Source organism: Dendrobates tinctorius, unplaced genomic scaffold (assembly GCF_039654945.1).
Source record: "Dendrobates tinctorius isolate UK_male_01 unplaced genomic scaffold, ASM3965494v1 ptg000126l, whole genome shotgun sequence".
NCBI classification, from domain to species: domain Eukaryota; kingdom Metazoa; phylum Chordata; class Amphibia; order Anura; family Dendrobatidae; genus Dendrobates; species Dendrobates tinctorius.
The window spans coordinates 15,310,187-15,337,474 of record NW_027361794.1 but is presented as its reverse complement, the minus strand read 5'-3'; the positions used below and the strand labels follow the sequence as shown (position 1 = coordinate 15,337,474).

At 43.1% G+C, this 27,288-nt stretch overlaps 1 protein-coding gene and 1 pseudogene across 1 annotated transcript in view; one reads left to right on the top strand and one right to left on the bottom strand.

Annotated features, from left to right (window-relative positions):
- Positions 1-27,288, top strand: part of LOC141047277 (uncharacterized) — a 1,035,999-nt gene that overhangs the window by 93,693 nt on the left and 915,018 nt on the right. The gene's annotated exons all lie outside the window — the stretch shown is intronic.
- LOC141047321 (uncharacterized) lies at positions 12,977-26,119 on the bottom strand (annotated as a pseudogene).

The following is a 27,288-nucleotide window of genomic DNA, read 5'->3' as shown; positions in this document are numbered from 1 at the left end:
CAGTCAGATGTCTGTCCAGCCTCTGTTTGAAGACTTCTATTGAAGGAGAACTTACCACCTTCTCGTGGCAGCCTGTTCCACTCATTGATCACTCTGTCAAAAAGTTTTTTCTAATATCTAATCTGTGTCTCCTCCCATTCAGTTTCATCCCATTGCTTCTAGTCTTTCTTTGTGCAAATGAAGATGTAGAAGATGATCCTTCTACAATGTGACAGCCCTTGAGATATTTGTAGACAGCTATTAAGTCTCCTCTCCGTCTTTTCTGCAAGCTAAACATTCCCAAATCCTGCAACCGTTCCTCATAAGACAGGGTTTGCAGACCGGTCACCATTCTGGTAGCTCTTTTCTGAACTTGCTCCAGTTTGTTGATGTCTTTTTTAAAATGTGGTGCCCAAAACTGGACACAATATTCCAGATGAGGTCTGACCAAAGAGGAGTAGAGGGAAATAATGACTTCACGTGATCTAGACTGTATGCTTCTGTTAATACATCCTAGAATTGCATTTGCCTTTTTTGCTGCTGCATCACACTGTTGACTCATATTCAGTCTGTGATCTATTAGTATACCCAAGTCTTTTTCACATGTGCTGTCACTTAATAATAATAATAATAATAAATTTTATTTTTATAGCGCCGACATATTCCGCAGCACTTTACATTTCAGAGGGGATTTGTACAGACAATAGACATTACAGCATAACAATAATCACATACAGTAGATTATAACAAATACCAAGAGGAAAGAGGGCCCTGCTCGCAAGCTTACAGTCTATGAGGAAAGAGGTAGACACGAAAGGTGGGTGGTAACAATTTAGCCCTATTCCTCCCATTCTGTATATGCTTTTTTTATTGCCCAGATGTAGTACTTTGCATTTTTCCCTGTTAAAAACCATTCTGTTAGTTGCTGCCCACTTCTCCAGTTTATTTATATCTTTTTGAATCCTCTCTCTCTCTTCTCTAGTATTAGCTATCCCTCCTAGATTTGTGTCATCAGCAAATTTAATCAGTTTACCCTCAATTCCTTCATCTAAATCGTTGATAAAGATGTTGAACAATACAGGGCCCAGGACAGAGCCCTGTGGTACCCCACTTGAGACATTCTTCCAACTGGATGTGCAGCCATTTACGACCACTCTTTGGGTCCGATCACTAAGCCAGCTATGAATCCACCTAACAGTTGCCTTGTCCATTCCATACTTAGTCATTTTTTCAATAAGGATTGTATGAGAGACTTTGTCAAATGCTTTGCTGAAGTCAAGATATACTATATCTACAGCATTTCCCTGATCCACCCAATCAGTGATTCTGTCATAGAAGGAAATTTATGTCTGAAGAATATTATATTTGTCAGCTCACCTTTCCTGGAGAGTATTGATTGCACAGGACGCTCACTGTGCAGCAAAGGAAATTCAGAAAACTATTCAAGTCCAGTATCTACAAACACTCATTTAGCAGTCTATGTTTATTACAAAAGTTTAAAACTTATTTCCATGATAGCATCATCTAAAACATGAGGAAAAATAAAACAAACAGAGGCAGGAAAAATGTTTTCCCTTCTAACAATGATTACAATCGTATAGATTGAAACGCGCCTGTTTGTTTCTATTTTTCCTCAAGTTTTATATGACACCATAGATATAATGTTTAACCCCCGGAGCTTTTTTCGGTTTTGCGTTTTCATTTTTCGCTCCCCTTCTTTCCAGAGCCGTAACTTTTTTATTTTTCCGTCAATATGGCCATGTGAGGGCTTGTTTTTTCCGGGACGAGTTGTACTTTTAAACGACACCATTGGTTTTACCATGTCGTGTACTAGAAAGCGAAAAAAAATTCAAGTGCGGTGAAATTGCAAAAAAAAAGTGCAATCCCACACTTGTTTTTTGTTTGGCTTTTTTGCTACGTTCACTAAATCCTAAAACTGACCTGCCATTATGATTCTCCAGGTCATTATGAGATCATAGACACCAAACATGTCTAGGTTCTTTTTTTATCTAAATGGTGAAAAAAAATTTCAAACTTTGTTTAAGAAAAAAAAAATTGCACCATTTTCCGATACCTATACCGTTTCCATCTCTCATGATCTCGGGTTGGCTGAGGGCTTATTTTTTGTGCGCCGAGCTGACATTTGGTGTAGATACGATGTTTTGATCACCCTCCTTATTGCATTTTAATGCAATGTCGCGGCGACCAAAAAACGTAATTCTGCCGTTTTGACTTTTTTCTCGCTACGCCGTTTAGCGATCTGGTTAATTATTTTTTTTTATTGATAGATTGGGCGATTCTGAACTAGGCGATACCAAATATGTGTGTTTTTTTATTATTATTGTTTTATTTTGAATGGGGCTTTTAAAAGAGGGGTGATTTGAACTTTTATTTTTTTATATTTTTAGAAACTTTTTTTAAACTTTTGGCATGCAATAGTCTCCATGGGAGACTAGAAGCTGCCATAACTCAATCGGCTCAGCTACATACAGGTGATGTTCAGTTTGCCTCAATATTTCTATATATTATTCCATGTATATATCATTTTATTCCTCCACACTATACAGTTCCATGCATATTGCACTGTTATTAGTATAACTGCTGAATTTTACATAAATGGTGTTAATATTGTTAGGTTGAACAAAAAGTAATGTTCAATAGTTGCCTGCTCCTGGCCAAATGGGTATTGATCAGTGCGCACTGAAAGAACCACACCACAGTCGGATGTAATCTCCCTTTGATCAATCTATGTCACAGCTCCAAGAGAGAGAGCAAGAGAAATAAGAGAGCTTTATTGATTCAAAGATAGGTTTATATGTCTCTTGTAAGGGGGCTCGGTTAACTCTAAAATGGGAGCGTTCAGATGTATTCCATTGGTTAGTGGGTTGGGCAGTGAGCTAGTCCGGGCAGATCCATGAGGTCATCAGGCTGGGTTGGTCCATGAGGTCATCACAGTGGGCGTCATCGTAGGTGGATCCATGGAGCACATGGTGTTTGGCCAAACAGGAAATTCCAGTTCCATGAGCACATGGTATGAGGGAAGCAGGAAATGGCAGCCATCTTTAGTGTCACACTTTCATCTGAAAAATCTCATGTAAGCTGAAATAATGCACTTATAATAATTTTTATAATAATAATAATTTTTATTTATATAGCGCCAACATATTCTGCAGCACTTTACAATTAAGCGGGGACATGTACAGACAATAAAATCAGTACAAGTTAAGACAATTTAAACAGTGACATTAGAAGTGAGGTCCCTGCTCGCAAGCTTACAATCTACAAGGAAATGGGGGTTAATTAGGTATTTGAACTTAAGGCTCTCCTCGACAGTCCCCCATAAATACTTTATTAACCTTCTTTTCTTGATCCTACTGTGGTTCCCTAACCCAACAGTGTTAAGTGTTACTATGACATCAGAGGCGGCATGACAATACGGGTGCTATAGACGCCAGAGAATGTGTAATCAATTATGGGTATATCAAGAGGTAGATAGAAGCATGCTACCCGCATCCTCGGGACTTTCCTACCTGCTGGGTCCATTACTCTCCAATCTCCTAACACCATGGTTAGAAAGAATACACGTGACTAACCCTGATGTACACATCCTAGATCTGACTGTCTTGTCCGGGTAGGGGGAAATTGGAGTTTTCACCAGTTTGAGACAAGTTTTCCCTTTTCTCTAGAGAAAGTCCTGATTTGGAGAGTTGGAAGAGCCGGACAAAACTGCAGACAATCTTCTAAAGCGGAGGTCGAAGTTTATTCGGAGATACACGGCAAAACAGAACAGAAAGTCAGAGAAGTTGAAATATGCGGGCAAAAACAGGAATTCAGATGGGCAGAGATTCGCTAGGAAGTCTGGCGATGATAAGGCTCTGTGCCCTGGCCATGGTGAGGCACAGTGGCATGATGGCGATGGAATGGCCCAGAGCAACAGTAACAGGCTTTTTATACATTATGCAAACAAAGAAATCTGTATATATATTATAGCAAAAGGGCGTATATGGTTACATCATATCTTTTTTGGACAAAGGAAGAAGTGGCACAACATTACATCAGTAATTAACTTTTCACCAGACCACATTAAAAAACACATAAATCCAATATTATCTACAGTCATTAATCTTATTACTGCTCTTAGACTAAACCGATAAATTCATACATTTGACAATTGCAGAAGTCTGTTTCCTACTACCACTAGGCAGCATGGTGGCTCAGTGGTTAGCGCTGCAGCCTTGCAGCGCTGGGGTCCTGGGTTCGAATCCCACCAAGGACAACATCTGCAAGGAGTTTGTATGTTCTCCCCGTGTTTGTGTGGGTTTCCTCCGGGTACTCCGGTTTCCTCCCACACTTCCAAAGACATACTGATAGGGAATTTAGATTGTGAGCCCCCATCGGGGACAGTGATGAAAATGTGTGCAAACTGTAAAGCGCTGCGGAATATGTTAGCGCTATATAAAAATAAAGATTATTATTATTATTACCACTATCATAAATACACATATTTACCATATATTCGTTGGTTCTATTTTCTCATTGCCCTGAGGCTGATCCAATTTACCTGTATGCACATCTACTAAATTTGTTAATGGGCATGATCTCATTTTATATCCTCCATCTGCTTTTACAGAGTACATCGTATTATTTCTATTGTAAAAGTTGAATATATTCTTTCCTAACTTTCATAAAATGGCTGCCTGGTTGCTCATGGCAGCTCAGTATATTATAGCTGACCATTCTCTTACAGACAGCTGGTCCACGGTTGTGCCATTGGCTCTTGCAGCTTCTGCTACCCATCCGGGTTCCAGCACAGTCAGCTGGTCCTCGGTAGTGTCTTTGGCACGGGTACTCCCTCCTGCCCAACCTGGTTCCAGCACGCCTGCTGTTTCCGGGAAGTGTCAACGTCACTTTGCCACCAAAACGTTGTCCAGTCGCGTTGCGGTCGGGTTAGCCGAGTCTATGGTGCCTGCAGTTTAGGTGCTTCCTATGTGGGCTGCGGGTTCTGGTAATAAAGGCTGGTTCCGTAGTGCCAATAGGACAAGCACTCCCTGTAGGACTGTGTGTTTCGGTAACTGTGGCCGGCTCGCGGCCTTACAACGTTGTTTTTCAGGGGTAGCTTCTGCTACCCCTCCGGGTTCCAGCACCGTCAGCTGGTTCCAGGCAGAGCCTTTGGCCTAGGTGCCTCCTTCTCGGTATCAAAGTTCCAGCAACGTCTGCTTGTGCTTGGTAGTGCTTTCTAGCACAGGTACCTCCTGATTAGTAACCGGGTTCCAGCACCGTCAGCTGGTTCTCGGTAGTTCCATTTGCTTTTGTTCCTTCTGCTGCCCCTCCGGGTTCCAGCACCATCAGCTGGGTCTTGGTAGTGCCATTGGCTCTTGTTCCTTCTGCTGCCCCTCCGGGTTCCAGCACCGTCAGCTGGTTCTCGGTAGTTCCATTGGCTCTTGTTCCTTCTGCTGCCCCTCCGGGTTCCAGCACCGTCAGCTGGGTCTCGGTAGTTCCATTGACTCTTGTAGCTTCTGCTACCCCTCCGGGTTCCAGCACCGTCAGCTGGTTCCAGGCAGAGCCTTTGGCCTAGGTGCCTCCTTCTCGGTATCCGAGTTCCAGCAACGTCTGCTGGTCCTTGGTAGTGCTTTCTAGCACAGGTACCTCCTGCTTAGTAACCGGGTTCCAGCACTGTCAGCTGGTCATCGCTAGTTCCATTTGCTCTTGTTCCTTCTGCTACCCATCCGGGTTCCAGCACCGTCAGCTGGTTCTCGGCAGTGCCTTTGGTTGAGGTGCCTCCTTCTCGGTATCCGAGTTCCCGCAACGTCTGCTGGTCCTTGGTAGTGCTTTCTAGCACAGGTACCTCCTGCTTAGTAACCGGGTTCCAGCACCGTCAGCTGGTCCTCGGTAGTGCCATTGGCTCCTTTTCCTTCTGCTGCCCCTCCGGGTTCCAGCACCGTCAGCTGGTCCTCGCTAGTTCCATTTGCTCTTGTTCCTTCTGCTACCCATCCGGGTTCCAGCACCGTCAGCTGGTTCTCGGCAGTGCCTTTGGTTGAGGTGCCTCCTTCTCGGTATCTGAGTTCCCGCAACGTCTGCTGGTCCTTGGTAGTGCTTTCTAGGACAGGTACTTCCTGCTTAGTAACCGGGTTCCAGCACCGTCAGCTGGTCCACAGTTGTGCCATTGGCTCTTGTTCCTTCTGCTGCCCCTCCGGTTTCCAGCACCGTCAGCTGGTTCTCGGCAGTTCCTCAGCCTTCTTGTACCTTCTGCAGCTTTTCCAAGTTCAAACTTGTGGAAATGTTTTCACTCTGGATCTCCCTGACGACGACAATGAAGACGGCGACCCTGAAGACCACACCGAAGAAGACCAAAAAGATGACCCTGAAGAAGATGACCAAGAGGACAAAGAACATGAAGACAACCACCAAGATGCAGAACAACAAGAGACAGAAGACCAAGAAGCAGAAGAATAAAAATCAGAAGAACCAAAAGCAGAAGAACATTAAGCATAAGACAAAAATCAGAGCAAAAGATATTATCTAAATTATAAGCAGAAGAAGACTAAGCAGTGTATGGGGTGAGTCCGTTCCTCCTCGTGGTGCCCCTGGAAAATGCCTGCTGCTGCAGGCCAAACTGAACGCGGACAAATCCTGTTGTACATCTTTTGTGACAGGCAGAACGGAAGGTGTAATCTTCAAACTTTTATAGATAACAACTACAGGAATGCCTGTCACAAATAACAATATGATGAAGAAGAAGAATAGGAAGAAGATGAAGAAGTAGAATATGAAGAAGAATAGTTGAATAAGAAGAATATGAAGAATATAAAAGAAAAGAATAATAGGAAGAAGGTGAAGAAGAAGATGAATAAGGTGAAGAAGAAGTTGATGAAAAAGATGCTGCTGCTGAGTATGATGGAGAAAGTGTGGGAGAAGTAAAAAAGAAGGTGAAGAGCATGGAAGTAGTGAAACATACATATCTGACAAAATATAAAAAAGGTTAACATAGGCAATATCTTTGTAACTCCGAACGTCTTTAAAAAAAAAAAAAATTATTCCTGCTTTTCCATTTGATTGGGCTAAACCTCTATGCCTTTACTGTCTCCTCCACCTCCCCCAATACATTCTACATTATTCTTAGTTGTTTTTCTTCATGTAGAATTAAACTACAAGGAAAGAAAGGTTTTTTTTAATTCAGATATTTCTGTCCCATTGACTTGAATGGGGCTTCCGGTATCGGAATCGGCGATACCCGATACTTTTTTGGTATCGGTCCAATCTAATCCGGTCCGATATTTCACGATATCGGATGGTATCGCTCAACACTAATTGTTACCCCTCAATTAATCACTTGTAAGGCCACATCATGGGATCCAACTTTAACCCCTTTCTGCTATCTGACGTACCATCCCGTCCATGGGACCCGGGCCCCTATGCCCATGGACGGGATAGTACGTCATAGCGATCAGCGGCGCTCACATGGTGAACGCCGCTAATCGCGGCCAGGTGTCAGCTGATTATCACAGCTGACACCCGGCACTATGTGTCAGGGGCGGTCACGGATCGCCCCCGACACGCTAACCCCTGGCACACGGCGATCAAACACGATCGCAGTGTAGTGGGGGTTTAGGGAAGCATCAGCAGGGAGGGGGCTCCCTCCGTGCTTCCCTGAGACCCCTGCAGCAGCGCAAAGTATAAATTAAAAAAAAAAAATTCCCTAATAAATTCATTTTTTGGAAAAAAAAAAACCCAAAACAATAAAAGTACACATATTTAGTATTGTCGCGTCCGTAATGACCTGCCCTATAAAACTGTCCCAATAGGTAACCCCTTTAGCGAACCCCATAAAAACTAAAAAACAAAGCAAAAAATAATGCTTTACAATCATACCGCCGAGCAAAAAGCGCAATAACGCGCGATCAAAGAGACGGATGTAAATAACCATGGTACCGCTGAAAACGTCATCTTGTCCTGCAAAAAACGAGCCACAACACAGCATCATCAGCAAAAAGTAAAAAAGTTATAGCTTGCAGAATAAAGCGATGCAAAAATAATAATTTTTTTAAAATTATTTTTATTGCACAAAAGCGCCAAAACATAAAAAAAGACATAAATGAGGTATCGCTGTAATCGTACTGACCCGAAGAATAAAACCGCCTTATCAATTTTACCGCACGTAGAACGGTATAAATGGACCCCCCAAAAGAAATTCTTGAAATGCTGGTTTTTGTTCATTCTGCGTCCCAAAAATCGGAATAAAAAGCGATCAAAAAATGTCACGTGCCCGAAAATGGTACCAATAAAAATGTCAACTCGTCCCGCAATAAATAAGACCTCACATGACTCGGTGGGTCAAAATATGGAAAAATTATAGCTCTCAAAATGTGGTGATGCAAAAACTATTTTTACAATAAAAAGCATCTTTTAGCGTGTGACAGATCCCAAAAATAAAAATCCGCCATATATAGTAAATCAAACCCCCCGTTACCACCCCCTTAGTTAGGGAAAAACAATAAAATTAAAAAAATGTATTTATTTCCATTTTCCCATTAGGGTTAGGGCTAGGGTTAGGGCTAAGATTAGGGTTAGGGGTGTGTTGGGGTTAGAATTGGGGGGTTTCCACTGCTTGCACACATCAGGTGCTCTCCAAATGCAACATGGTGTCTGATCTCAATTCCAGCCAATTCTGCGTTGAAAAAGTCAAATGGTGCTCCTTCCCTTCCAAGCACTGCCATGCGCCCAAACAGTGTTTTACCCCCACAAATGGGGTATCAGCCTACTCAGGACAAATTGTAAAACAACTTTTGGGGTCTAATTTCTCCTGTTACCCTTAGAAAAATAAAAAATTGGGGGCAAAAACATCATTCCATCAAAGTCTGCATTCCATCACTACTTCCCTTCCGTGCCCCGATGTGTGCCCATACGGTAGTTTTCTTCCATATATGGGGTATCAGCGTACTCAGGACAAATTGGACAACTTTTGGGGTCCAATTTCTCCTGTTACCCTTGGGAAAATAACAAAATTGGGGACTAAAAGATCATGTTTGCGGAAAAAATATGATTTTTTTATTTCCATGCCCGGGCGTTATAAACTTCTGTGAAGCCCTTGGGGGTTCAAAGTGCTCACCACACATCTAAATAAGTTCCTTAAGGGGTCTAGTTTCCAAAATGGTGTCATTTGTGGGGTGTTTCCACTTTTTTAGCACATCAGGGGCTTTCAAAACGTGACATGGCGTCCGATCTCAATTCCAGCCATAAAAATCAAATTGCGCTGCTTCCTTTCCGAGCTCTGCCATGCGCCCAAATAGTGGTTTACCCCCACAAATGGGGTATCAGCGTACTCAGGACAAATTGCACAATAACTTTTGGGGTCCTGTTACCCTTGGAAAAATAAAAATTGAGGGTGAAAAGATCATTTTTGTGGAAAAAAATATGATTTTTTAATTGTACGGCTGTACGTTATAAACTTCTGTGAAGCCCTTGGGGGTTCAAAGTTCTCACCACACATCTAGATAAGTTCCTTAAGGAGTCTAGTTTCCAAAATGGTGTCATTTGTGGGGGATTTCTACTGTTTTGGCACATCAGGGGCTTTCCAAACGCAACATGGTGTCCAATCTCAATTCCAGCCAAAAAAGTCAAATGGCGCTGCTTCCCTTCTGAGCTCTGCCATGCATCCAAATAGTCGTTTACACCCACATATGGGGTATCAGCATACTCAGGACAAATTGCACAATAACTTTTAGGGTCCTGTCACCCTTGGGAAAATAAAAATTGGGGGTGAAAAGATCATTTTTGTGAAAAAATATGTTTTTTAATTGTACCGCTGTATGTTATAAACTTCTGTGAAGCCCTTGTGGGTTCAAAGTTCTCACCACATATCTAGATAAGTTCCTTGGGGGGTCTAGTTTCCAAAATGGGGTCACTTGTGGGGAGTTTCCACTGTTTAGGTACATCAGGGGCTCTCCAAAACGTGACATGGCGTCCGATCTGAATTCCAGCCAATTTTGCATTGAAAAAGTCAAACGGCGCTCCTTCTCTTCTGAGCTCTGCCATGCGCCGAAACAGTGGCTCCTCCCCACATATTAGGTATCAGCATACTCAGGAGAAATTGCACAAATTCTCCTGTTACCCTTGGTAAAATAAAAAAATTGGACCTGAAGTAATTTTTTTGTGAAAAAAAGTTAAATGTTCATTTTTTTTAAACATTCAAAAAATTCCTGTGAAGCACCTGAAGGATTAATAAGCTTCTTCAATGTGGTTTTGAGCACCTTGAGGGGTGCAGTTTTTAGAATGGTGTCACTTTTGGGTATTTTATATCATGTAGACCCCTCAAAGTGACTTCAAATGTGATGTGGTCCGTAAACATAAAATGGTGTTGTAAAAATGAGAAATCGCTGGTCAACTTTTAACCCTCATAACTTCCTAACAAAAATAAATTTTGGTTCCAAAATTGTGCTGATGTAAAGTAAACATATGTGAAATGCTACTTATTAAGTTTTTTGTGTGCCATATCTCTGTGATTTCGCCAAATTTCCATTTTTTTCACAAATAAACGCAAGTTATACCAATGAAATTTTACCACTAACATGAAGTACAATATGTCACGAGAAAACAGTGTCAGAATCACCGGGATCCATGGAAGCGTTCCAGAGTTATGGCCTCATAAAAGGATAGTGGTCAGAATTGTAAAAATTGGCCCGGGAGTTTACGTGCAAACCACCCTTGGTAGTGAAGGGGTTAAGCAAATAGCACCATTAGCGCAGTGAAACTACATATATATATATATATGTATATACTAGCTGAAGAGCCCGGCGTTGCCTGGGTATAGTAACCAACTGTGGTTTGTTCTAACAAATTGTGATTATATTGCACATAAAAACCGTGCATCTAATCCTATCCTGTGTGATACTGACTGCTGAGCCGTGTATCTAATCCTATTCTGTGTGATACTGTCTGCTGAGCCGTGTATCTAATACTATTCTGTGTGATACTGTGTGCTGAGCTGCGTATCTAATCTTATCCTTTGTGATGTCTGCTGAGCCGTGTATCTATTCCTATCCTGTGTGATACTGACTGCTGAGCCGTGTATCTAATCCTATTCTGTGTGATACTGTCTGCTGAGCCGTGTATCTAATACTATTCTGTGTGATACTGTGTGCTGAGCTGTGTATCTAATCCTATCCTGTGTGATACTGTCTGCTGAGCCATGTATCTAATCCTATTCTGTGTGATACTGACTGCTGAGCCGTGTTATCACATGTAGCGATATCGCTATCAATATCGCTGCTACATCACAAAACCAGTGACGTTACAGCAATATTGCTAGCGATATCGCTATGTGTAACGGGCCCTTAATCCTATCCTGTGTGACACTGACTGCTAAGCTGTGTATCTAATCCTATCCTGTGTGATACTGTCTGTTGAGCCGTGTATGTAATCCTATCCTGTGTGATACTGGGCTCCCCCTGCAGTCTGTGTCAGAGGGTGGTCTGTGTTGGCACGGTAATAAATTGTGTTATTTCCAGCTTTACAGAAGGACGATAACACCATAGAAATGATAAGAATAATAAACCTGTTACCACAACTGTCTACAAAGAAAACTGTTGCTGATAGCGACCAATCACAGCTCATTTTTCATCTTTTAAACAGCTCTGGGACAGCGTGGCGAGTTTTGAGTTGCGACTTTTGTGTTTCGACATTTATGTGGCGAGGTTGGTGTATGTGTGGTGAAATGTGTGCTGAGGGTGGTATATGTGTTGAAGCACGTGGTAGTGTGTGGCGCATTTTGTATGTGTGTTCATATCCCCGTGTGTGGTGAGTATCCCATGTCAGGGCCCCACCTTAGCAACTGTATGGTATATACTCTTTGGCGCCATCGCTCTCATTCTTTAAGTCCCCCTTGTTCACATCTGGCAGCTGTCAATTTGCCGCCAACACTTTTCCTTTCACTTTTTCCCCATTATGTAGATAGGGGCAAAATTGTTTGGTGAATTGGAACGTGGGGGGGTTAAAATTTTGCCTCACAACATAGCCTATGACGCTCTCGGGGTCCAGACGTGTGACTGTGCCAAATTTTGTGGCTGTAGCTGCGACGGTGCGGATGCCACTCCTGGACATACACACACATTGAGCTTTATATATTAGATACATATATATATATATATATATATATATTTTTTTTTTTTTTGCACCAGGCAAATGTTTATAAGGGACATCAGGTCCAATCATAAAATCAGTTTGCAGAAAACGTAAGATTTCTTATTGCTCTCCGGTTATCATTATGCAATCAGGATTAATATTTAATGCATTTTTTTGCACTATGCAAACATTTCGGCTAATGAGGTAGCGTTTGCATATATCTACTGTACATATTTTATTTTTACCATATTCTACATTACTCCTTGTTGGTCTGCATATAGTTATATAACACAGCAGGTGGTCCTCCAGTGCATCTCTGTGTTGAATTTTCTATATAATGTTAATTGTTTTTTAATGTAGTTTAAGACTTTTTTTCAGACTCTATACACTCTTTTTCTTTGGAAGGTATCCATGTCTTTGGTGTGTCTATTAGGGTATGTACAAATGATCAGTAAATGCTGTGGGATGGACACTGAATACTTGTGCAGCGTCCAACCCGCAGCCTCCAGCTGTTACAGCATAGTGGATAGGATTTCAAGATATCCCATGCCCAATATGTGTCCGGAGATGCCGGTTGCTCACTGGCAGAGATGGATATGCGGCGCGTCTCTCCAGATCGTAGCATGTAAATTTCTCGTACGGAGACACAAATGCAGTGAACACATGCAGATTGACCTGTGTTCAATAGCTGGCAGCGCTTTGGAGATGGCGAGAATGCGCTTCGTCACATACCCTAATAGTTATTTGCATATGCTCTATATGTTGGTGAGCTTGTTGGTAGAAAATGTAGTGACAAAAAAACTTAAATTTGGTGGAGAACAGTTGAACTTAATGAACCTCTGTCTTTTTTTTTAACCTACGTTATCTATGAATCTCTTGATAATAATAATACATTTTATTTCTATAGCGCCGACATATTCCGCAGCACTTTACATTTCAGAGGTGACTTGAACATACGATAGACATTACAGCATAACAATAATCACATAGATCATCAGTTACCAAGAGGAATGAGGGCCCTGCTCGCAAGCTTACAGTCTATGAGGAAAAAAGGTAGACACAAAAGGTGGGTGGTAACAGTTGCCCTAATTGTATGGACCAGCCATAATGTTAAGTGTGTAACAGTACAGACACAGAGGGCTGATAGACGCATAGAGCATGTGGGAACATGATGCGGGGAACCTGGTTATGGTAAAACTATTGACTGTGCCACACAGGGATAGATTAGGTTAATGTGTTGAGGCGGTAGGCCAATCTGAATAAATGCATTTTCAGGGCACGCTTAAAATTGTAGGGATTGGGGACAAAACGTATTGACCTGGTGTCATGATCTGACAGTTTTAAAATGGACAAAGTGAACTTTTTTTACTTTGTAAAGTTCCAAGGTGTCTTGACTGTCCCCGGTGGTGGTTAGTGGAATTGCACTTTAGGTTTTTCGTGCACGTAATTATGTATCAGGTGTGACTCCCTATAAAGGTGTGCTAGGGGTGTGCAATCACTGCCTGTGATATTGTGTTCACTCTGAGTTTGAGAGCCTGGTGGAAGGATGGAGCTGGAGAGGAGTCCTGCGCAGCTTAGCCAGGGGGGACGTGTTTCAGCTATGGTGTCTGGACGAAGGGCTGGCATGGCGTGGTCGCAGTGATGGTGTCAGCAGGAAGTGTCTGCATGGACTGGTGGAGTGGCGACTATGGAGAGTGGCACTCACCATGTGGGACTTGGCTGCTGAGCTGGACTCAAGCATGCTCGACTTCGTGGCAGAAGCTGAACTCATCCTTGGGACTCTGTTACTAAGCAGCAGCAACTGGTGGTGGACTCTGCTCCAAGGCTGCACTAAGGTGAAGGATCCTGTTATGGTGATGGATCCAGGTGGAGAAGATGCACGCAGGTGGTGGGCTCTGTTGCTAGGAGCGTACGCAACAGAGCAAAGCTAAGTGGTGTTTCCCCTGTATTGTCTTCTTTCCTCATGTGTGTTATTAGTGCAGTGGTGGGATTAGTCTCCGCACCGACCCATTCCCTAGTGAGGGTTTAGGGTCAGGGCGAGCAAGGGGTTAAGGTTCGCGTGCAGCGACAGGCGCGGAGCCTGTATAGGGAATGTTAGGAGTGCAGGGACACTGGCTCAGGGGAGCTTAGGAGGTCTCCATGTCCCCATTCCCTATCGCAGGGCCCACCATTGTTAATGTTTCCCAGGTTCCCCCTTACTATTTAAATTCGCCTTACTGGAGGCGGGGTTTCCAGAATTATTGTATAACGTGTAATACCTAAATTCGCCAGGTGGAGGCGGTGTATCCACCTGCACGTTTTATTATTTAAATGCGCCCCACTGGAGGCGGTGTATCCAGGGTCACGTGTGTTATGGGTCCGCCTTGCGGTAACCGCTGCGTCCAGATACGCGTGACCGTGACACCTGGGAAGTGCATTCCAAAGAATTGGCGCAGCACGTATAAAGTCTTGGAGACCGGAGTGGGAGGTTCTGATTATTGAGGATGCTAACCTCAGGTCATCAGCAGAACGGAGGGCACGGGTAGGGTGGAAGACTGAAACGAGGGAGATGTAGGGTGGTGCTGAACCATGGAGAGCTTTGTGGGTGAGGGTAATAAGTTTGTACTGGATTCTGGAGTGGATGGGTAGCCAGTGTAATGACTGGCACAAGGTAGAAGCATCAGTGTAACGATTGGCGAGGAATATGATCCTGGCTGCAGCATTCAAGACAGATTGGAGGGGGGAAGTTTGGTAAGAGGGAGACCAATTAGAAGAGTGTTACAATAGTCCAGACGAGAATGAATAAGAGAAACAGAAAGAGTTTTTGCAGAGTCAAAAGTAAGAAAAGGTCAAATTCTAGAAATGTTTTTGAGATGAAGATAACAAGAGCGAGCCGGTGATCGGATGTGGGGGGCAAAGGAAAGTTCGGAGTCAAGTATGACCCCAAGACAGCGGGCATGTTGCTGGGGAGCAATAGTGGAACCACACACAGAAATGGCAGTGTCGATTAGAGGTACATTAGTAGAGGGAGGAAACACAAGGAGTTCAGTCTTTGACAGGTTCAGTTTCAGATATAGTGAGGACATGATGTTAGACACAGCGCTTAGACAATCGTTGGTGTTTTCTAAAAAGGCAGGCGTGATGTCAGGAGAGGAAGCGTATAATTGGGTGTCATCAGCATAGAGATGGTACTGGAAACCAAATCAACTGATTGATTGACAAATAGGGACAGTGTACAAAGAAAAGAGGACGGGACCTAGAGCCGATCCTTGACGAACCCCAACAGTAAGTGGAAGATGAGAGGAGGAGGAACCAGCAAAAGATTCAAAAAAGGAGCGGTCAGAGAGATAGGAGGAAAACCAGGAGAGAACAGTGTCCTTCATGCCAATGGAGCGGAGCATAGTGAGGAGGAGCTGATGATCCACCGTGTCAAATGCTGCAGAGAGATCCAAGAGAATTAGCATGGAATAGTGACCATTAGATTTAACGGTTAATAGATCATTAGAGACTTTAGTGAGGGCAGTTTCAGTAGAGTGTAAAGAGCGGAAACTGGATTGGAGAGGGTCGAGAAGAGAGTTGTCAGAGAGATAGCAGATCAGACGGGAGTGGACCAGGCGTTCCAGGAGTTTAGAAGTGAAGGGAAGGTTAGAGACAGGTCTATGGGTATCGGCACAGTTTTGGTCGAGGGATGGTTTTTTAAGTAGTGGATGTATGATGGCATGCTTAAATGAGGAGGGAAAGATACCAGAAGACAGAGAGAGGTTATATATTTTAGTTAGGCGAGTGGTGACAGCAGGGGAATGGGACTGGAGGAGATGTGACGGAAATGGGTCACTGGTGCAAGTGGTTGGGCGAGAAGATGCAAGGAGCCTGCTTACTTCTTCTGTGACTGGTTCAAAATCAGAGAGTGAGCTAGATTCAGTGGGGGAGGGAGGACAGTGCATGGTTTGAGGTGATTGGGTGATAATTTCCTGTCAGATATGGTCAATTTTTTCTTTGAAGCAATTGGCCAGATCGACAGCTCGAAGCTCCATGGTTGGGGCCTGCACTCTTGGGTTGAGCAGGGAATGAAAAGTGTCAAAGAGACGTTTAGGGTTATTGGACAGTGAGGTGATGAGGGTGTTGAAGCAGGTTTGTTTGGAGAGGTGAAGGGCAGTGTTGTATGTTCTAAGCATAAACTTATAATGGATGAAATCTTTATGTAGATTGGATTTTCTCCACAGACGTTCGGCACACCTGGAGCACCGCTGCAGGAAGCATGTCTGCAGGGTGTGCCAGGGTTGTCGCTGTCTGTGTCATGTTGTTCTCTGTGTAGGAGGTGCAATTTCATCCAGGGCACATTGAAGTGTTTCATTGTAATGCTTCAGTGCAGAATCAGGACATGAGAGGGAGGAGATAGGGGCCAATGAAGATTGCAAGTTCTTCATAAGTTTCTGGGTGTTAATGGTCTGTAAGTTTCTATAAGTATGGACAGTGGGGGTGACCCGAGTGGCCTGGCAGTTCTTGATAGAGAATGAAAGAAGGTTGTGGTCAGAGAGTGGGAGAGGGGAGTTTGCGAAATCATCCACTGCACAAAGCCGGAAGAAGACCAAGTCGAGGGAGTTTCCATTTTCATGCGTTGGAGAATTAGTAAGCTGCGAAAGGCCAAATGAGGTTAGAGATAAAAGGTGGGCAGCAGATGGGGAGAGGGGAAGAGCAATGGGGATGTTGAAATTGCCCATGATGAGGGTAGGGGTGTCACAGGAGAGAAAATGTGGAAGCCAGGTGGCAAAATGATCTAGAAAGTGATGGGAGGGGCCGGGAGGACGATACACCACCGCCACTCGCATGGAGAAGCGGGTGTAGATTCTGACAGCATGGACCTCAAAAGAAGGGAAGACAAGTGAGGGTACTTGAGAGATAACCTGAAAGGTACATTTGGATGATAGGAGTAGACCAATGCCTCTGCTCTTTTGTCTGATCTTGGGGTATGAGAAAAGTGTAATCCCCCATATGAAAGAGCAGCAGCAGCGGTAGTGTCTCACTGCTCTGCTGGATCCAGGTTTCAGTAAGAGCCAGGAGGTTAAGAGAGTGTAGCAGTTGGGGGGGGTTGACTTTCTATAACATGGGGGACCAGGGTTGGGAGCAATATCTCCTGCGACTAGAAGGAGGATAGAAAGAGTGAGTAGATGGTTAAGTGATTTGTGGGAGCGTCTCTTATGTTGGATGGTGGGACTGACTGGATCTGTGCAATTTAACAATGTGAAAAGAGCATGAGTTCTATACATAGGAGGAAAGGCGTGAGGGGCCGATATGGATGGAGTGTAGAGAGTTAATGCCAGGGCAGTGGATGTGTGTGAATGCAGCTGCCAGGATATAAAATTATACAAATGCATATGGTAAATATGAGTTGTAATCCAAATGTACAGGGAATAGATGTATATAAATGTCTTACCTGTCTCCTGCCCTGTCTAACTGCCATGTTATAACTGCCTCATACTTTGATCAAATGTACTTCGATTAAATGTGCATAAATGCCCCTGCATAAATGCTCCCCCAAGCTAGGTCTGAATACATAGCAGGCTAGTTCTCAGATCTTGTTTTTTTTCTCCTCGTTACCAATCAATCAAACTAAAACTGAGACAGCAGGACCCAATAAATGTTGTGGTTAGATAAACAAATGTCCAGCACTACATGGATCATAAAGCACTTTGAAAAGTTACTTGACCTCACAACATAAGGGGACAAGCAAAGTAATTTGAAATAACTATATATCAGATATATACTTGCTAAGATGAAACACATATGTACCAGTCGGGATTAACTGCTTGCTGACATTGAATGGAGTGGAGACACACAGGAGTTGATTCAGAGAAGAGATTGAAAAAGCTGGTTACCAGATATATACTTGCTTGATGAGAGAGTTCCATCAGTGACGTCGAAGTGTGGGTATTGTCATAGCTTGATTTGGAGATTCAGATGACTTGTTGCTGAATGGTTGGTTCTTCTGTCTGCTTTTCTTGCCTCTCGAAATGCTGGTGGTTTCTATTGTCTTTGTTTTCCTTTCTAAGTTTGCTCCTCTCCAACTATCATTTTCCCGTTTTGGTTTGCCCTATCACATTCTGGGTGATGTTTCATACATTCACCCTTCCCTTCACTGCACTTCCTTGATGGCTATACCTCTTGGTGAATGCATATTAAGGAGTTCCAGGCCTTCAGCTAAGTGGTTTACCCTGCTTGGTAAAATACAGATTTATTCTTGCAGTTTGTCGGTTTGATTTCCCTCCCAGCATCTTTTCCTTCTACCACTGTTAGGCTTCTGAGAGCTTATACTTATTCCTTTTATTTTTGGATCTAGTTAGCTTGCCTTCTTTGCCCTGTATGAATGCGTTTTAGTTTTTTGACCAGAGTTTTTGTATCTTACTTTGCACTTTCCATTCCCCTTGTTGACAGTGTCTTCCAGCTTCCCCTCTGTTCCTCAGGAGGTAGGAAAAACCCTGCAATGGCCTAGTAGGGATTTAGGTCCAAGGTGGTGTTTTTAGTTGTGCAGCTATAGACTTTCTAATCTGTGGAGACCAGCTGTGTGCAGTTGTGGCATTCTCCAATGTGTGGGTTTTCCAGTGGCTATCAATATGTGCTCTCTGGTTAAACCGTTTCTCACATTCTGAACATGAAAAAGGCTTCTTCCTAGTGTGACTGCTCTGGTGTCTAACAAGACGTGATTTTGAGTAACCGTAAAAATTCTCCCACATCCTAAACAAGTTTCTCCTTAATTTGAGTTTTCTGATGTGCGATAAGATATGATTCCTGTATAAAACATTTCCCACAGTCTAAACATTAAACCAGCTTCTTGTCTGTGTGAGTTCTTTGATGTCTAACAAGAATCCATTTCTGGTTAAAACATTTTCCACATTCTGAACATGAAAAAGGCTTCTTCCCTGTGTGCATTATCTGATGTTTAGCAAGAGTTGATTTCTCTGAAAAACATTTCCCACATTCTAAACATGAAAAAGGCTTCTCCTTTTTGTGAGTTCTCTGATGTTTAGCAAGAGTTGATTTCTGTGAAAAACATTTCCCACATTCTGAACATGAAAAAGGCTTCTCCCCTGTGTGAGTTCTCTGGTGGCTATCAAGATTCACTTTCTTGTTAAAATATTTCCCACATTCTGAACACAAAAAACACTTCTCCTGTCTGTGGGTTCTCTGGTGGCTATCAAGATTTGTTTTCCATTTAAAACATTTCCCACATTCTGAACAAGAAAAAGGCTTCTCCTCTATGTGAGTTCTACGGTGGCTATCAAGATTTGTTTTCCATTTAAAACATTTCCCACATTCTGAACATGAAAAAGGCTTCTCCCCTGTGTGAATTCTCTGGTGACTAACAAGTTGTGAATTCAGGTTAAAACATTTCCCACACTTGAAACAATAAAATCTATTCTCCTCTGACTGAACTTTTTGATATTTAAAAAAAGACTTTTCAAGGGAACAACTATTTCCACATTCTGAATGTGAAAATAGCTGCTTTGCTTTTTGTTTTATAATGATTATTTTGTGACTTTGATTTTCCTTAAGAGTCAGTAATGATTCAGAAGACAGGACATGTTTCAATGGATCAGGTGACAGATCTTTGCTGTGAAGGGATGATGTTATATCTGGAGTAATGGAATTCACTTCAGTTGTATCCTGTGGGATCTTTAGATCATCTGATTCAAAAATTGAAGAAGATGTCAGCTGTCCATCTGATCTCCTGATACAGTCACCTGCCAAGAATAAAACCAATTATAATTTTTTAATAAACTATCCATGAAATGTATATATCTTTTGTACATTAAACTGTTCATAAAAATGGCAATTTACCGTATGTAAAAATATTTAATTATTCACCAAGACAATGACAGTTTACAGTCTAATAGAAAACCTCTTAGGATGATCCAGTAGAGTGTGGTGTTCATTCTGCCTCCCAAATATGGAACAAAAAGCCACCAAACAATGTTATGTTGGCGAAAATAATACTAATAAAAACTTCTACTCATCCATCCAAAACAAGCCCCCACTCAGGTCCATCATCTGTCAGTGGAAAAAGGGAGAGGTTCCCACATTATTAGTGTCCCAAAGGCTCTTGAAAACCAACATGGCTTCCATAAGCCTATCCAGCAATATCCATTCTCCGAAAGTCAAAACTCCCCCTCTCTTCTAAGCCTTGTGATGTGCCCAAACTGCATTTAGCATCAGTGTATTTGGCATTACTAAAGTGAGAAGAACCTACTTAATTTACAGTATGTGTGTCTCCTGGAGCACAATCTGGACATTATGTGTTGATTAATATAATTATATATTTGCAATTTTCACTCTCCGACATCCCCTAAGTGCAATTTTATGGAAAGTGGCTGTGGAATCAAAAAAGTAACAACTGCTATAGATTATAACCCTCAGTGAATTAATTTTCAAAAGAAGTCACTTTATCTGGATTGCTATTACTCTGGTATTCTGCCATTATGTCATATTAAAACTTCTGCAATTGGTATGTACCATCGATACTGAGATCTGCTCCTGTGACGTCTGCCTTTGTCACCAGGAGCCGCCTTATTCATTTTGCAGGCGGCACTAGTGATGGAGGACACATGGGAACCAGAAGCCCTGGGAGGCACAGGGTCTGTCCAGCCACTAAGATTAGGGTGCCTGAGACCAATAGTACCGCACTATTTGGCAGTATGGGTGTGTGTGCTATCCAGCTGAAGTAATCTGCTATTTTCTTCAGCCAATTGGAGAGCACCACATCCTTCTAAAGCTTGAAGCATATTGCCAGAAACTACCATGTACAGCCTTGTTCTCCTCTGGTTCAGCCCTCTGTGCTCAGGTCGCAGCTTGTGTATTTTTTTTCCTTGTTGTGACCCTGGACCTTTTACTGACTAGTACTGACTACTCTTACGTCTTCTAATTTTGTATTTTCTCTACCCTCCTGGTTCTGACCTGGATACATGAATATTCTTTTTGCCCTCTTACACCACAGAACAGCAGTTAACACCATGGCCCAAGCCTAGGGGGTCTCTGTGTAAATCCAGATCCATGCAGGGGTTAAAAGGTGATGAGCAAGGCAATCCATGGGATCTGGAAAATGGAACAGATACCGCCAAGCCAGTTCGTGATGGCCATCTTTTGAGCTCGACTACGAACAGGGCCCTCGGCAACAGTGTGTCTGCAAACTATTCCAGCAAATCTGCATCAAATAGCCAAATGGTGCTCCTTTCCTTTTTAACTCTGCTATGTACCCAGACAGTAGTGTATGGTATTCTAGGTATTGTCAGATTCAAGATAAGTTACAAAATTATTTTCTAATGTCCATTTGTTTCCTATTCTCCTTTGTGAGGAATTCCAAAGTTATCACCACATAAAGTGACATGTCAGATTTGAAAAATGGGCCTGGTAGGAACACAAAACTTATTTGGAAGAGGTAATGGAGACTTTTTTTTATAGACTACCAGTGAGTTACAGACTCACATAAGTGAGCCAAGCCAATCACTCCACAGTCAAATTATCATACAGAATGAACATGTAAAGTGTGAAAAAAAAAAAAAAAACTGTTGGGTCGCCCTCCCAGGGCTGTGGGGTACTCGGTACCGGGCCGGTGTCAGGGGGATGTGTCACAGCAGCGGTGACCCGGTCCGTGGCCCTGGGCACCCAAGCAATGGGGAGATGTAGTTAATGGTAGAATAGTTTGTGACGCCACCCGTGGTGTTTGGCAAATATGGTGTTAGGCCAACGCTGTATACAGATCCACTGGGACTGATGGTATGTGCAGCTTAGATGGTAAAGCTCCCCACAGGTGGAGCTGTAGTCCCAGGGCAGTGTAGATGTAGCTGGCACGGGGTTGTAGCAGTGCTGGAAGCGTAGGGAACAGACAAGACACAGCGGTTGCAGTTTCTGTACCTTTACTGAGTATATGCAGTCCATAGCCTGGAAGCAGATCAGGATTCTCTCTCAGCAGAAGGGCTGTGCAGTCTCCTTCCTAGCGCTTTGTAGTGTGAAGCACTCCAGTACTTAGTTACTCTGAAATGCCTCTCTTCAGATGTTCCTAGAACTTTACTTGTATGACAGACAGCTGCAGCCTCTCTCGGGACTCCTCTCCTGAGTCCTGGCTCTCTATTCAATTGCTGTTGTGTCCCAAGTCTTTGGTGAGAGCAGGGCATTTACAGCCTCCTACTACTCTGGTATCTGTGGCAGGACCGTTAGTATCCGTACCACCGTGGAGACCACGCTCCAGTCTTTGCGCTCTAGCGGTGAGGGAGCTTTCCTCCCGGAGCTCAACCTCCACCCCGCTCCACATGTGGACCTCCTCACACTATCTGCCCACTCCTTTCTCCTGACCCTCAGAGAGCACTCCTCCCCTCAATCCTGGTTCAGAGTTCCCCCTGGTGGCCCGGAGTGGAACTGTGTTGCATGCATTAGGTTAACTGCTGGAGAGACCCATCACTGCTTCCAAGCCTGGCATTACCCTCCCCTGGAGGAAGGCAAAGCCAGTGTGGCGACCATACTCCTGGGGGCGCAACACTGTCACATTCTCAACAAGAGCGTATGTTTGGGGCAGAACTCCAACATTAAACTGGAGTTGTGCTTATTTATGGTGGACCATTAGAGCTACTATGAGTACTGACCAGAAGATTAGTATTAGTGCTCCCCATTTCAAGAGATTACTGCACAATCTGAATTCCTTATGATAGAAAACATATTATAAATTTATGATGTGGAGTGAATCCATGAAACCAGGGCTCGAGCCATGCCAACATATCTCCTGCAGGGGTGAACAAATATACAGAGTGGGCCATTTATATGGATACACCTAAATAAAATGTGAATGGTTGGTGATATCTACTTCCTGTTTGTGGCACATTAGTATATGGGAGGGGGAAAACTTTTCAAGGTGGGTGGTGCCCATTGTGGCCATTTTGAAGTCAGACATTTTGGATCCAACTTTATCTTTTTCAAAGTTAAGAGGGTCATGACACATCAAACTTATTGAGAATTTCACAAGAAAAACAATGGTGTGCTTGGTTTTAATGTAACTTTATTCTTTCATGAGTTATTTACAAGTTACTCTTTTGTTACAGCCAATGACATGTCACAGAGGTTAAAACGTGAGGAGCGGATAGAAATTGTGTGGAAGTCTGGTGAACGCAGTACCTGGACCATTGCAGCAGATTTCAATGCAAAACACCCTACACAAGAAAACTGTCACCTTTCCCATTTTATTTAGGTGTATCCATATAAATGACCCACCCAAAAAAGTTTGCCTCATCAGTGAACATAATGTTCTGTGTAAACTGAGGGTCCTGTTCCAATTTTTGTTTTGCCCATTCTGCAAGTACAGCGCTCCTATCTGGGTCACCATTTCAATTTTATTTAGGTGTATCCATATAAATGGCCCACCCTGTATATTACAGCCATAGTCCAGGCACAGCTGTTATGAATGGGTCACCGAGGAGGATGGCAGGAATAGGCTAAGCCACCAGGAAACCAGAGAGGTTGGGAACTAAGTGAATTGCAGACCCCTGTTCCTATCAACACAACTAGCAGTAGCCGTGGAGCGTACCTACGATGCCCTAGATGCCTCGGCACAGCTGGAGAACTAACTAAGCCTAAAGCCAGAAAGGTGAAATCTAAACTGCCCCGGAGCAGATCCCCAAAGGAATAGACAGCCCCTAAACATATATTGTCGGTGAGACAAGATGAGACACAAACACAGGCAGAGGATAGACTGAGCAAACGGTGGGGCCCAAGCTGTCTAGACAGGACAGAAAAGATACTGTCTGCAATCATGCAAAATACCCTAAAAAAATCCAACACATCTGACATACAAAAAACCTGAGGCCACACGACCTCGCCCCCGCTAGATCAGCACTCTGGTGTGAACTGGAAGCAAAAGATACTAACATAACAGGGGACTGAGCAAACTCACACAAGCTGTAACATATGAGCGGGGCCCAGCGCTGCCCCCAGCAGGGAGTACGCTGAACCCTCGCAACAAAGCAGAAAGCAAAAAAAAGGCACAACCAGATTAGATGCAAAGGATTAACAAAAGAATCACTTAACTGAACCATGAGATCAGGCAGGAGACAGAAAAACTCCAAATGCACAGAGAGGAAATCACCAGCAACCACTAAGGGAAGCCTGCTCAATTATATGCTCCCAGCCAGTAATCCCAGATTCCCAATTAACGTCATCAGGTGGAAAACTTCCATCAACCTGGCCAGCTCCACTACTCCCAGCATCCATCAGAGGGAGCTACGGCTCAGAAGTCCGAGCAAGGGAATTCACAACACACAGCTCAGATATATCATGGCACAGGTATAATGTTGTTTATCAAAATCCTGTTTGAAGTTAGTAGATTTTAAAAGAGATTGAAAACTCAGGATAAAGGGAAACTCTGTTGTTATTGTACAGAAATTCACACTTGGCCTCACTGCACATTTCACGTTGTCAATCATAAAAGAGAAGTTTGGCCAGAAAGACTGGACCTGGTCTTGTAGGGACCATATGAGACATTCAGCAGCACAGAAGGGAGAGAAGGTAGATTCATCCAATAAGATATCAGGATTATAAGAAGCCAACAGCATCATTACCCTCCGCTTTCTCTTACAGACCCATCTTAATATTTTTCTTGCAAATGATTTTCTAACTTGTCAGCACATTCTACATAAGCTGTCATTTAGTTTTGTAGTTCTGGACAGGTAAGAATCAGCATTTTAAAATTTCAGGGTTAGTTGGATCCACCAGGTTGTAAAAGGGCTTTCACAATGATACAAAATAATTTGAACATTTTTGAATGAAGTAGAATGTTATGCTCTGTCTGCAAAATGGTGATCACACAATTGTGAAATGGCCAGACTACAACAGAGACTGAGAAGAATCTGTAACATCAATGCATTTAGTGGTTACTACTCACCTGGGTAGTCATATGTAGGAATCTCCTCTTTATACCACTCATCACCCCTCACATATGTCTTTGTAGAATTAATATGGGTCAGATCTTCACCCTGAAACAAATATTATAAAAATCACCGATGGAGAAGTCCCATCTATGATCAGCCCTAATCCTGCCATCTCCACTGTTCTCATAACACAAGTATAAAACATAAGACTTGTGGATAAAACAAGACTGAGCACAAGACCTTCACAGACGTCTACACATCATAGGGGAGATCTCATGACACCCTCTCTCCATCTACCTGATGATCCTGAGGAACATTGGGATCTTCTTGTTTACAGTCCTGTGGAAGAAGAGGACGGGGACATCTCTCTGGTGTTGTCTTCTTACTGGATAGATCTGGAGGAAACACATACAGGGACTGAATTCATTCTTTACATACAGATAATTATAGGCCGTGTGTATTTAGTCCTGTCTATTACCTGGTGATGTGAGGGGCTGGGGAACCTCCATCATGACGTCCTTGTACAGATCTTTGTGTCCTTCTAAATACTCCCACTCCTCCATGGAGAAATAGACAGCGACATCCTGACACCTTATAGGAACCTGACACATACAATGATACCGTCATCCCCCCGATCCCTTCATAGTGTTACTGTATAATGTCCCAGCATTCCCAGCAGTGTCACCTCTCCAGTCAGCAGCTCAATCATCTTGTAGGCGAGTTCTAGGATCTTCTGGTCATTGATGTCACCATGTATCAGAAGGTGAGGTGGAGGCCCCATGATTGGGCTCAGGGGTCTTCCCCATCCCTCAGACACAGGGTCCTGACAGCGCTCACTAGAGGTCTTCTTCACTACTGTGTAATCCTGGTTATGGAGGGACACATTAATAAATCTCACTACAGACATTTCCAGAGTCCTCACCTCTCCAGTTCTGTCCATCTGTTATTCCCATAGATAAGAATGATGTAATGTGACGTCATCAGGATCTCTCACCTCTCCAGTAAGCCGGAAGAGGATCTCTAGGGTGAGGTGTAATATCCTCTCCGCCATCTTGTCTCTGTCCATATCCGTCTTTGATGGGTAAATCAGGAAAATTCTTTATACAGAAGATCTTCACTGAGAGGATCCGATATTGTAGAGACCTGAATGAGAAGATGATCCGATGTAACATCATAAAAATCCTGTGTAATAATACAATTACTGGAGATAATAAGGGGAACATATGAGGAGATTTATTATTTACAGTATTTAGTTTCCTTATTTCCATCTACTAATAAAACCTATATATTTAGGCCACAGACAACAAGCAGTTTCTCCCTCGGAGTCGGCAGCTGAATATGTTTCTCATAGACTCATCTTCCATAACGCTAATTCTCGTCTCATTACCGACACTGGAATCGGCATTATCAATACTGCAGGAGATATTCATTACACGGGACAGGAGGAATAACTACTTCATGATGAGGACGACATCTTCATCTCCTACTACGGCTCTAGAAACATATTTGTCCAGAGTCCGTCACTGACTCCATCCCCACCGGCCGTCTATATGAAGGTTTCCTGTCTTCCCCGCACTGTAATCTTCTATCACGTTAGATCTCAGGTCTGAGTCACACACAGAAGTTTGAGGCTTTTATAAAAGATTTTTTGTTTCCACAAACACCGGACAGAAATGATCTGATCCCAAAGTCTCCATGTACAGTGTTTTTTCCTCTGGCTATGATGTTTTTTGGAGGCATTTTACCGTTGTCTTCCAAATATTACATGCAAAACATTATACTGTGTGGGGACCAAGTAAGAGGCCCTGTACTATGAGAGTAAGGCCGGTGTCACAATAGCGAGAAAATCTGACAAATGCAATGTGATAAAAAAAAAAAAAAAAAAAAGCACTGCAATCGTACCAATGTTATGGGCCGAGACAATTGCAGTATGCTGCGATAGTCACCGATTTTCGGATCGGACTTGCCAATGCAAGTCTATGGGTGCGATTAAAAAAAAACGGATTAAAAACGAACCACACGTGCAACTTACGATAAAATCACAAGAGTTCTCCAGGTGACAGGAAATAGCATCAGGGATTGGCAGGGAGCATTGGCATGCAAATTTCACTGGCACCAGTATAAAAAAAAAAACCATGAAGAACACCTCCACGGATCAACAATCACAGGGTAGGGCTCACCAAAATGTCGGGATATAACCCAATTGAAAAGAACACGCTCAGTGGTGTTAAAAGTCAGCCGGTCTGTCATGTTTAGCACAAAGCAGACCTAACCAAATCCAAGCACAGACTCTATTGCAAAGTTAGGA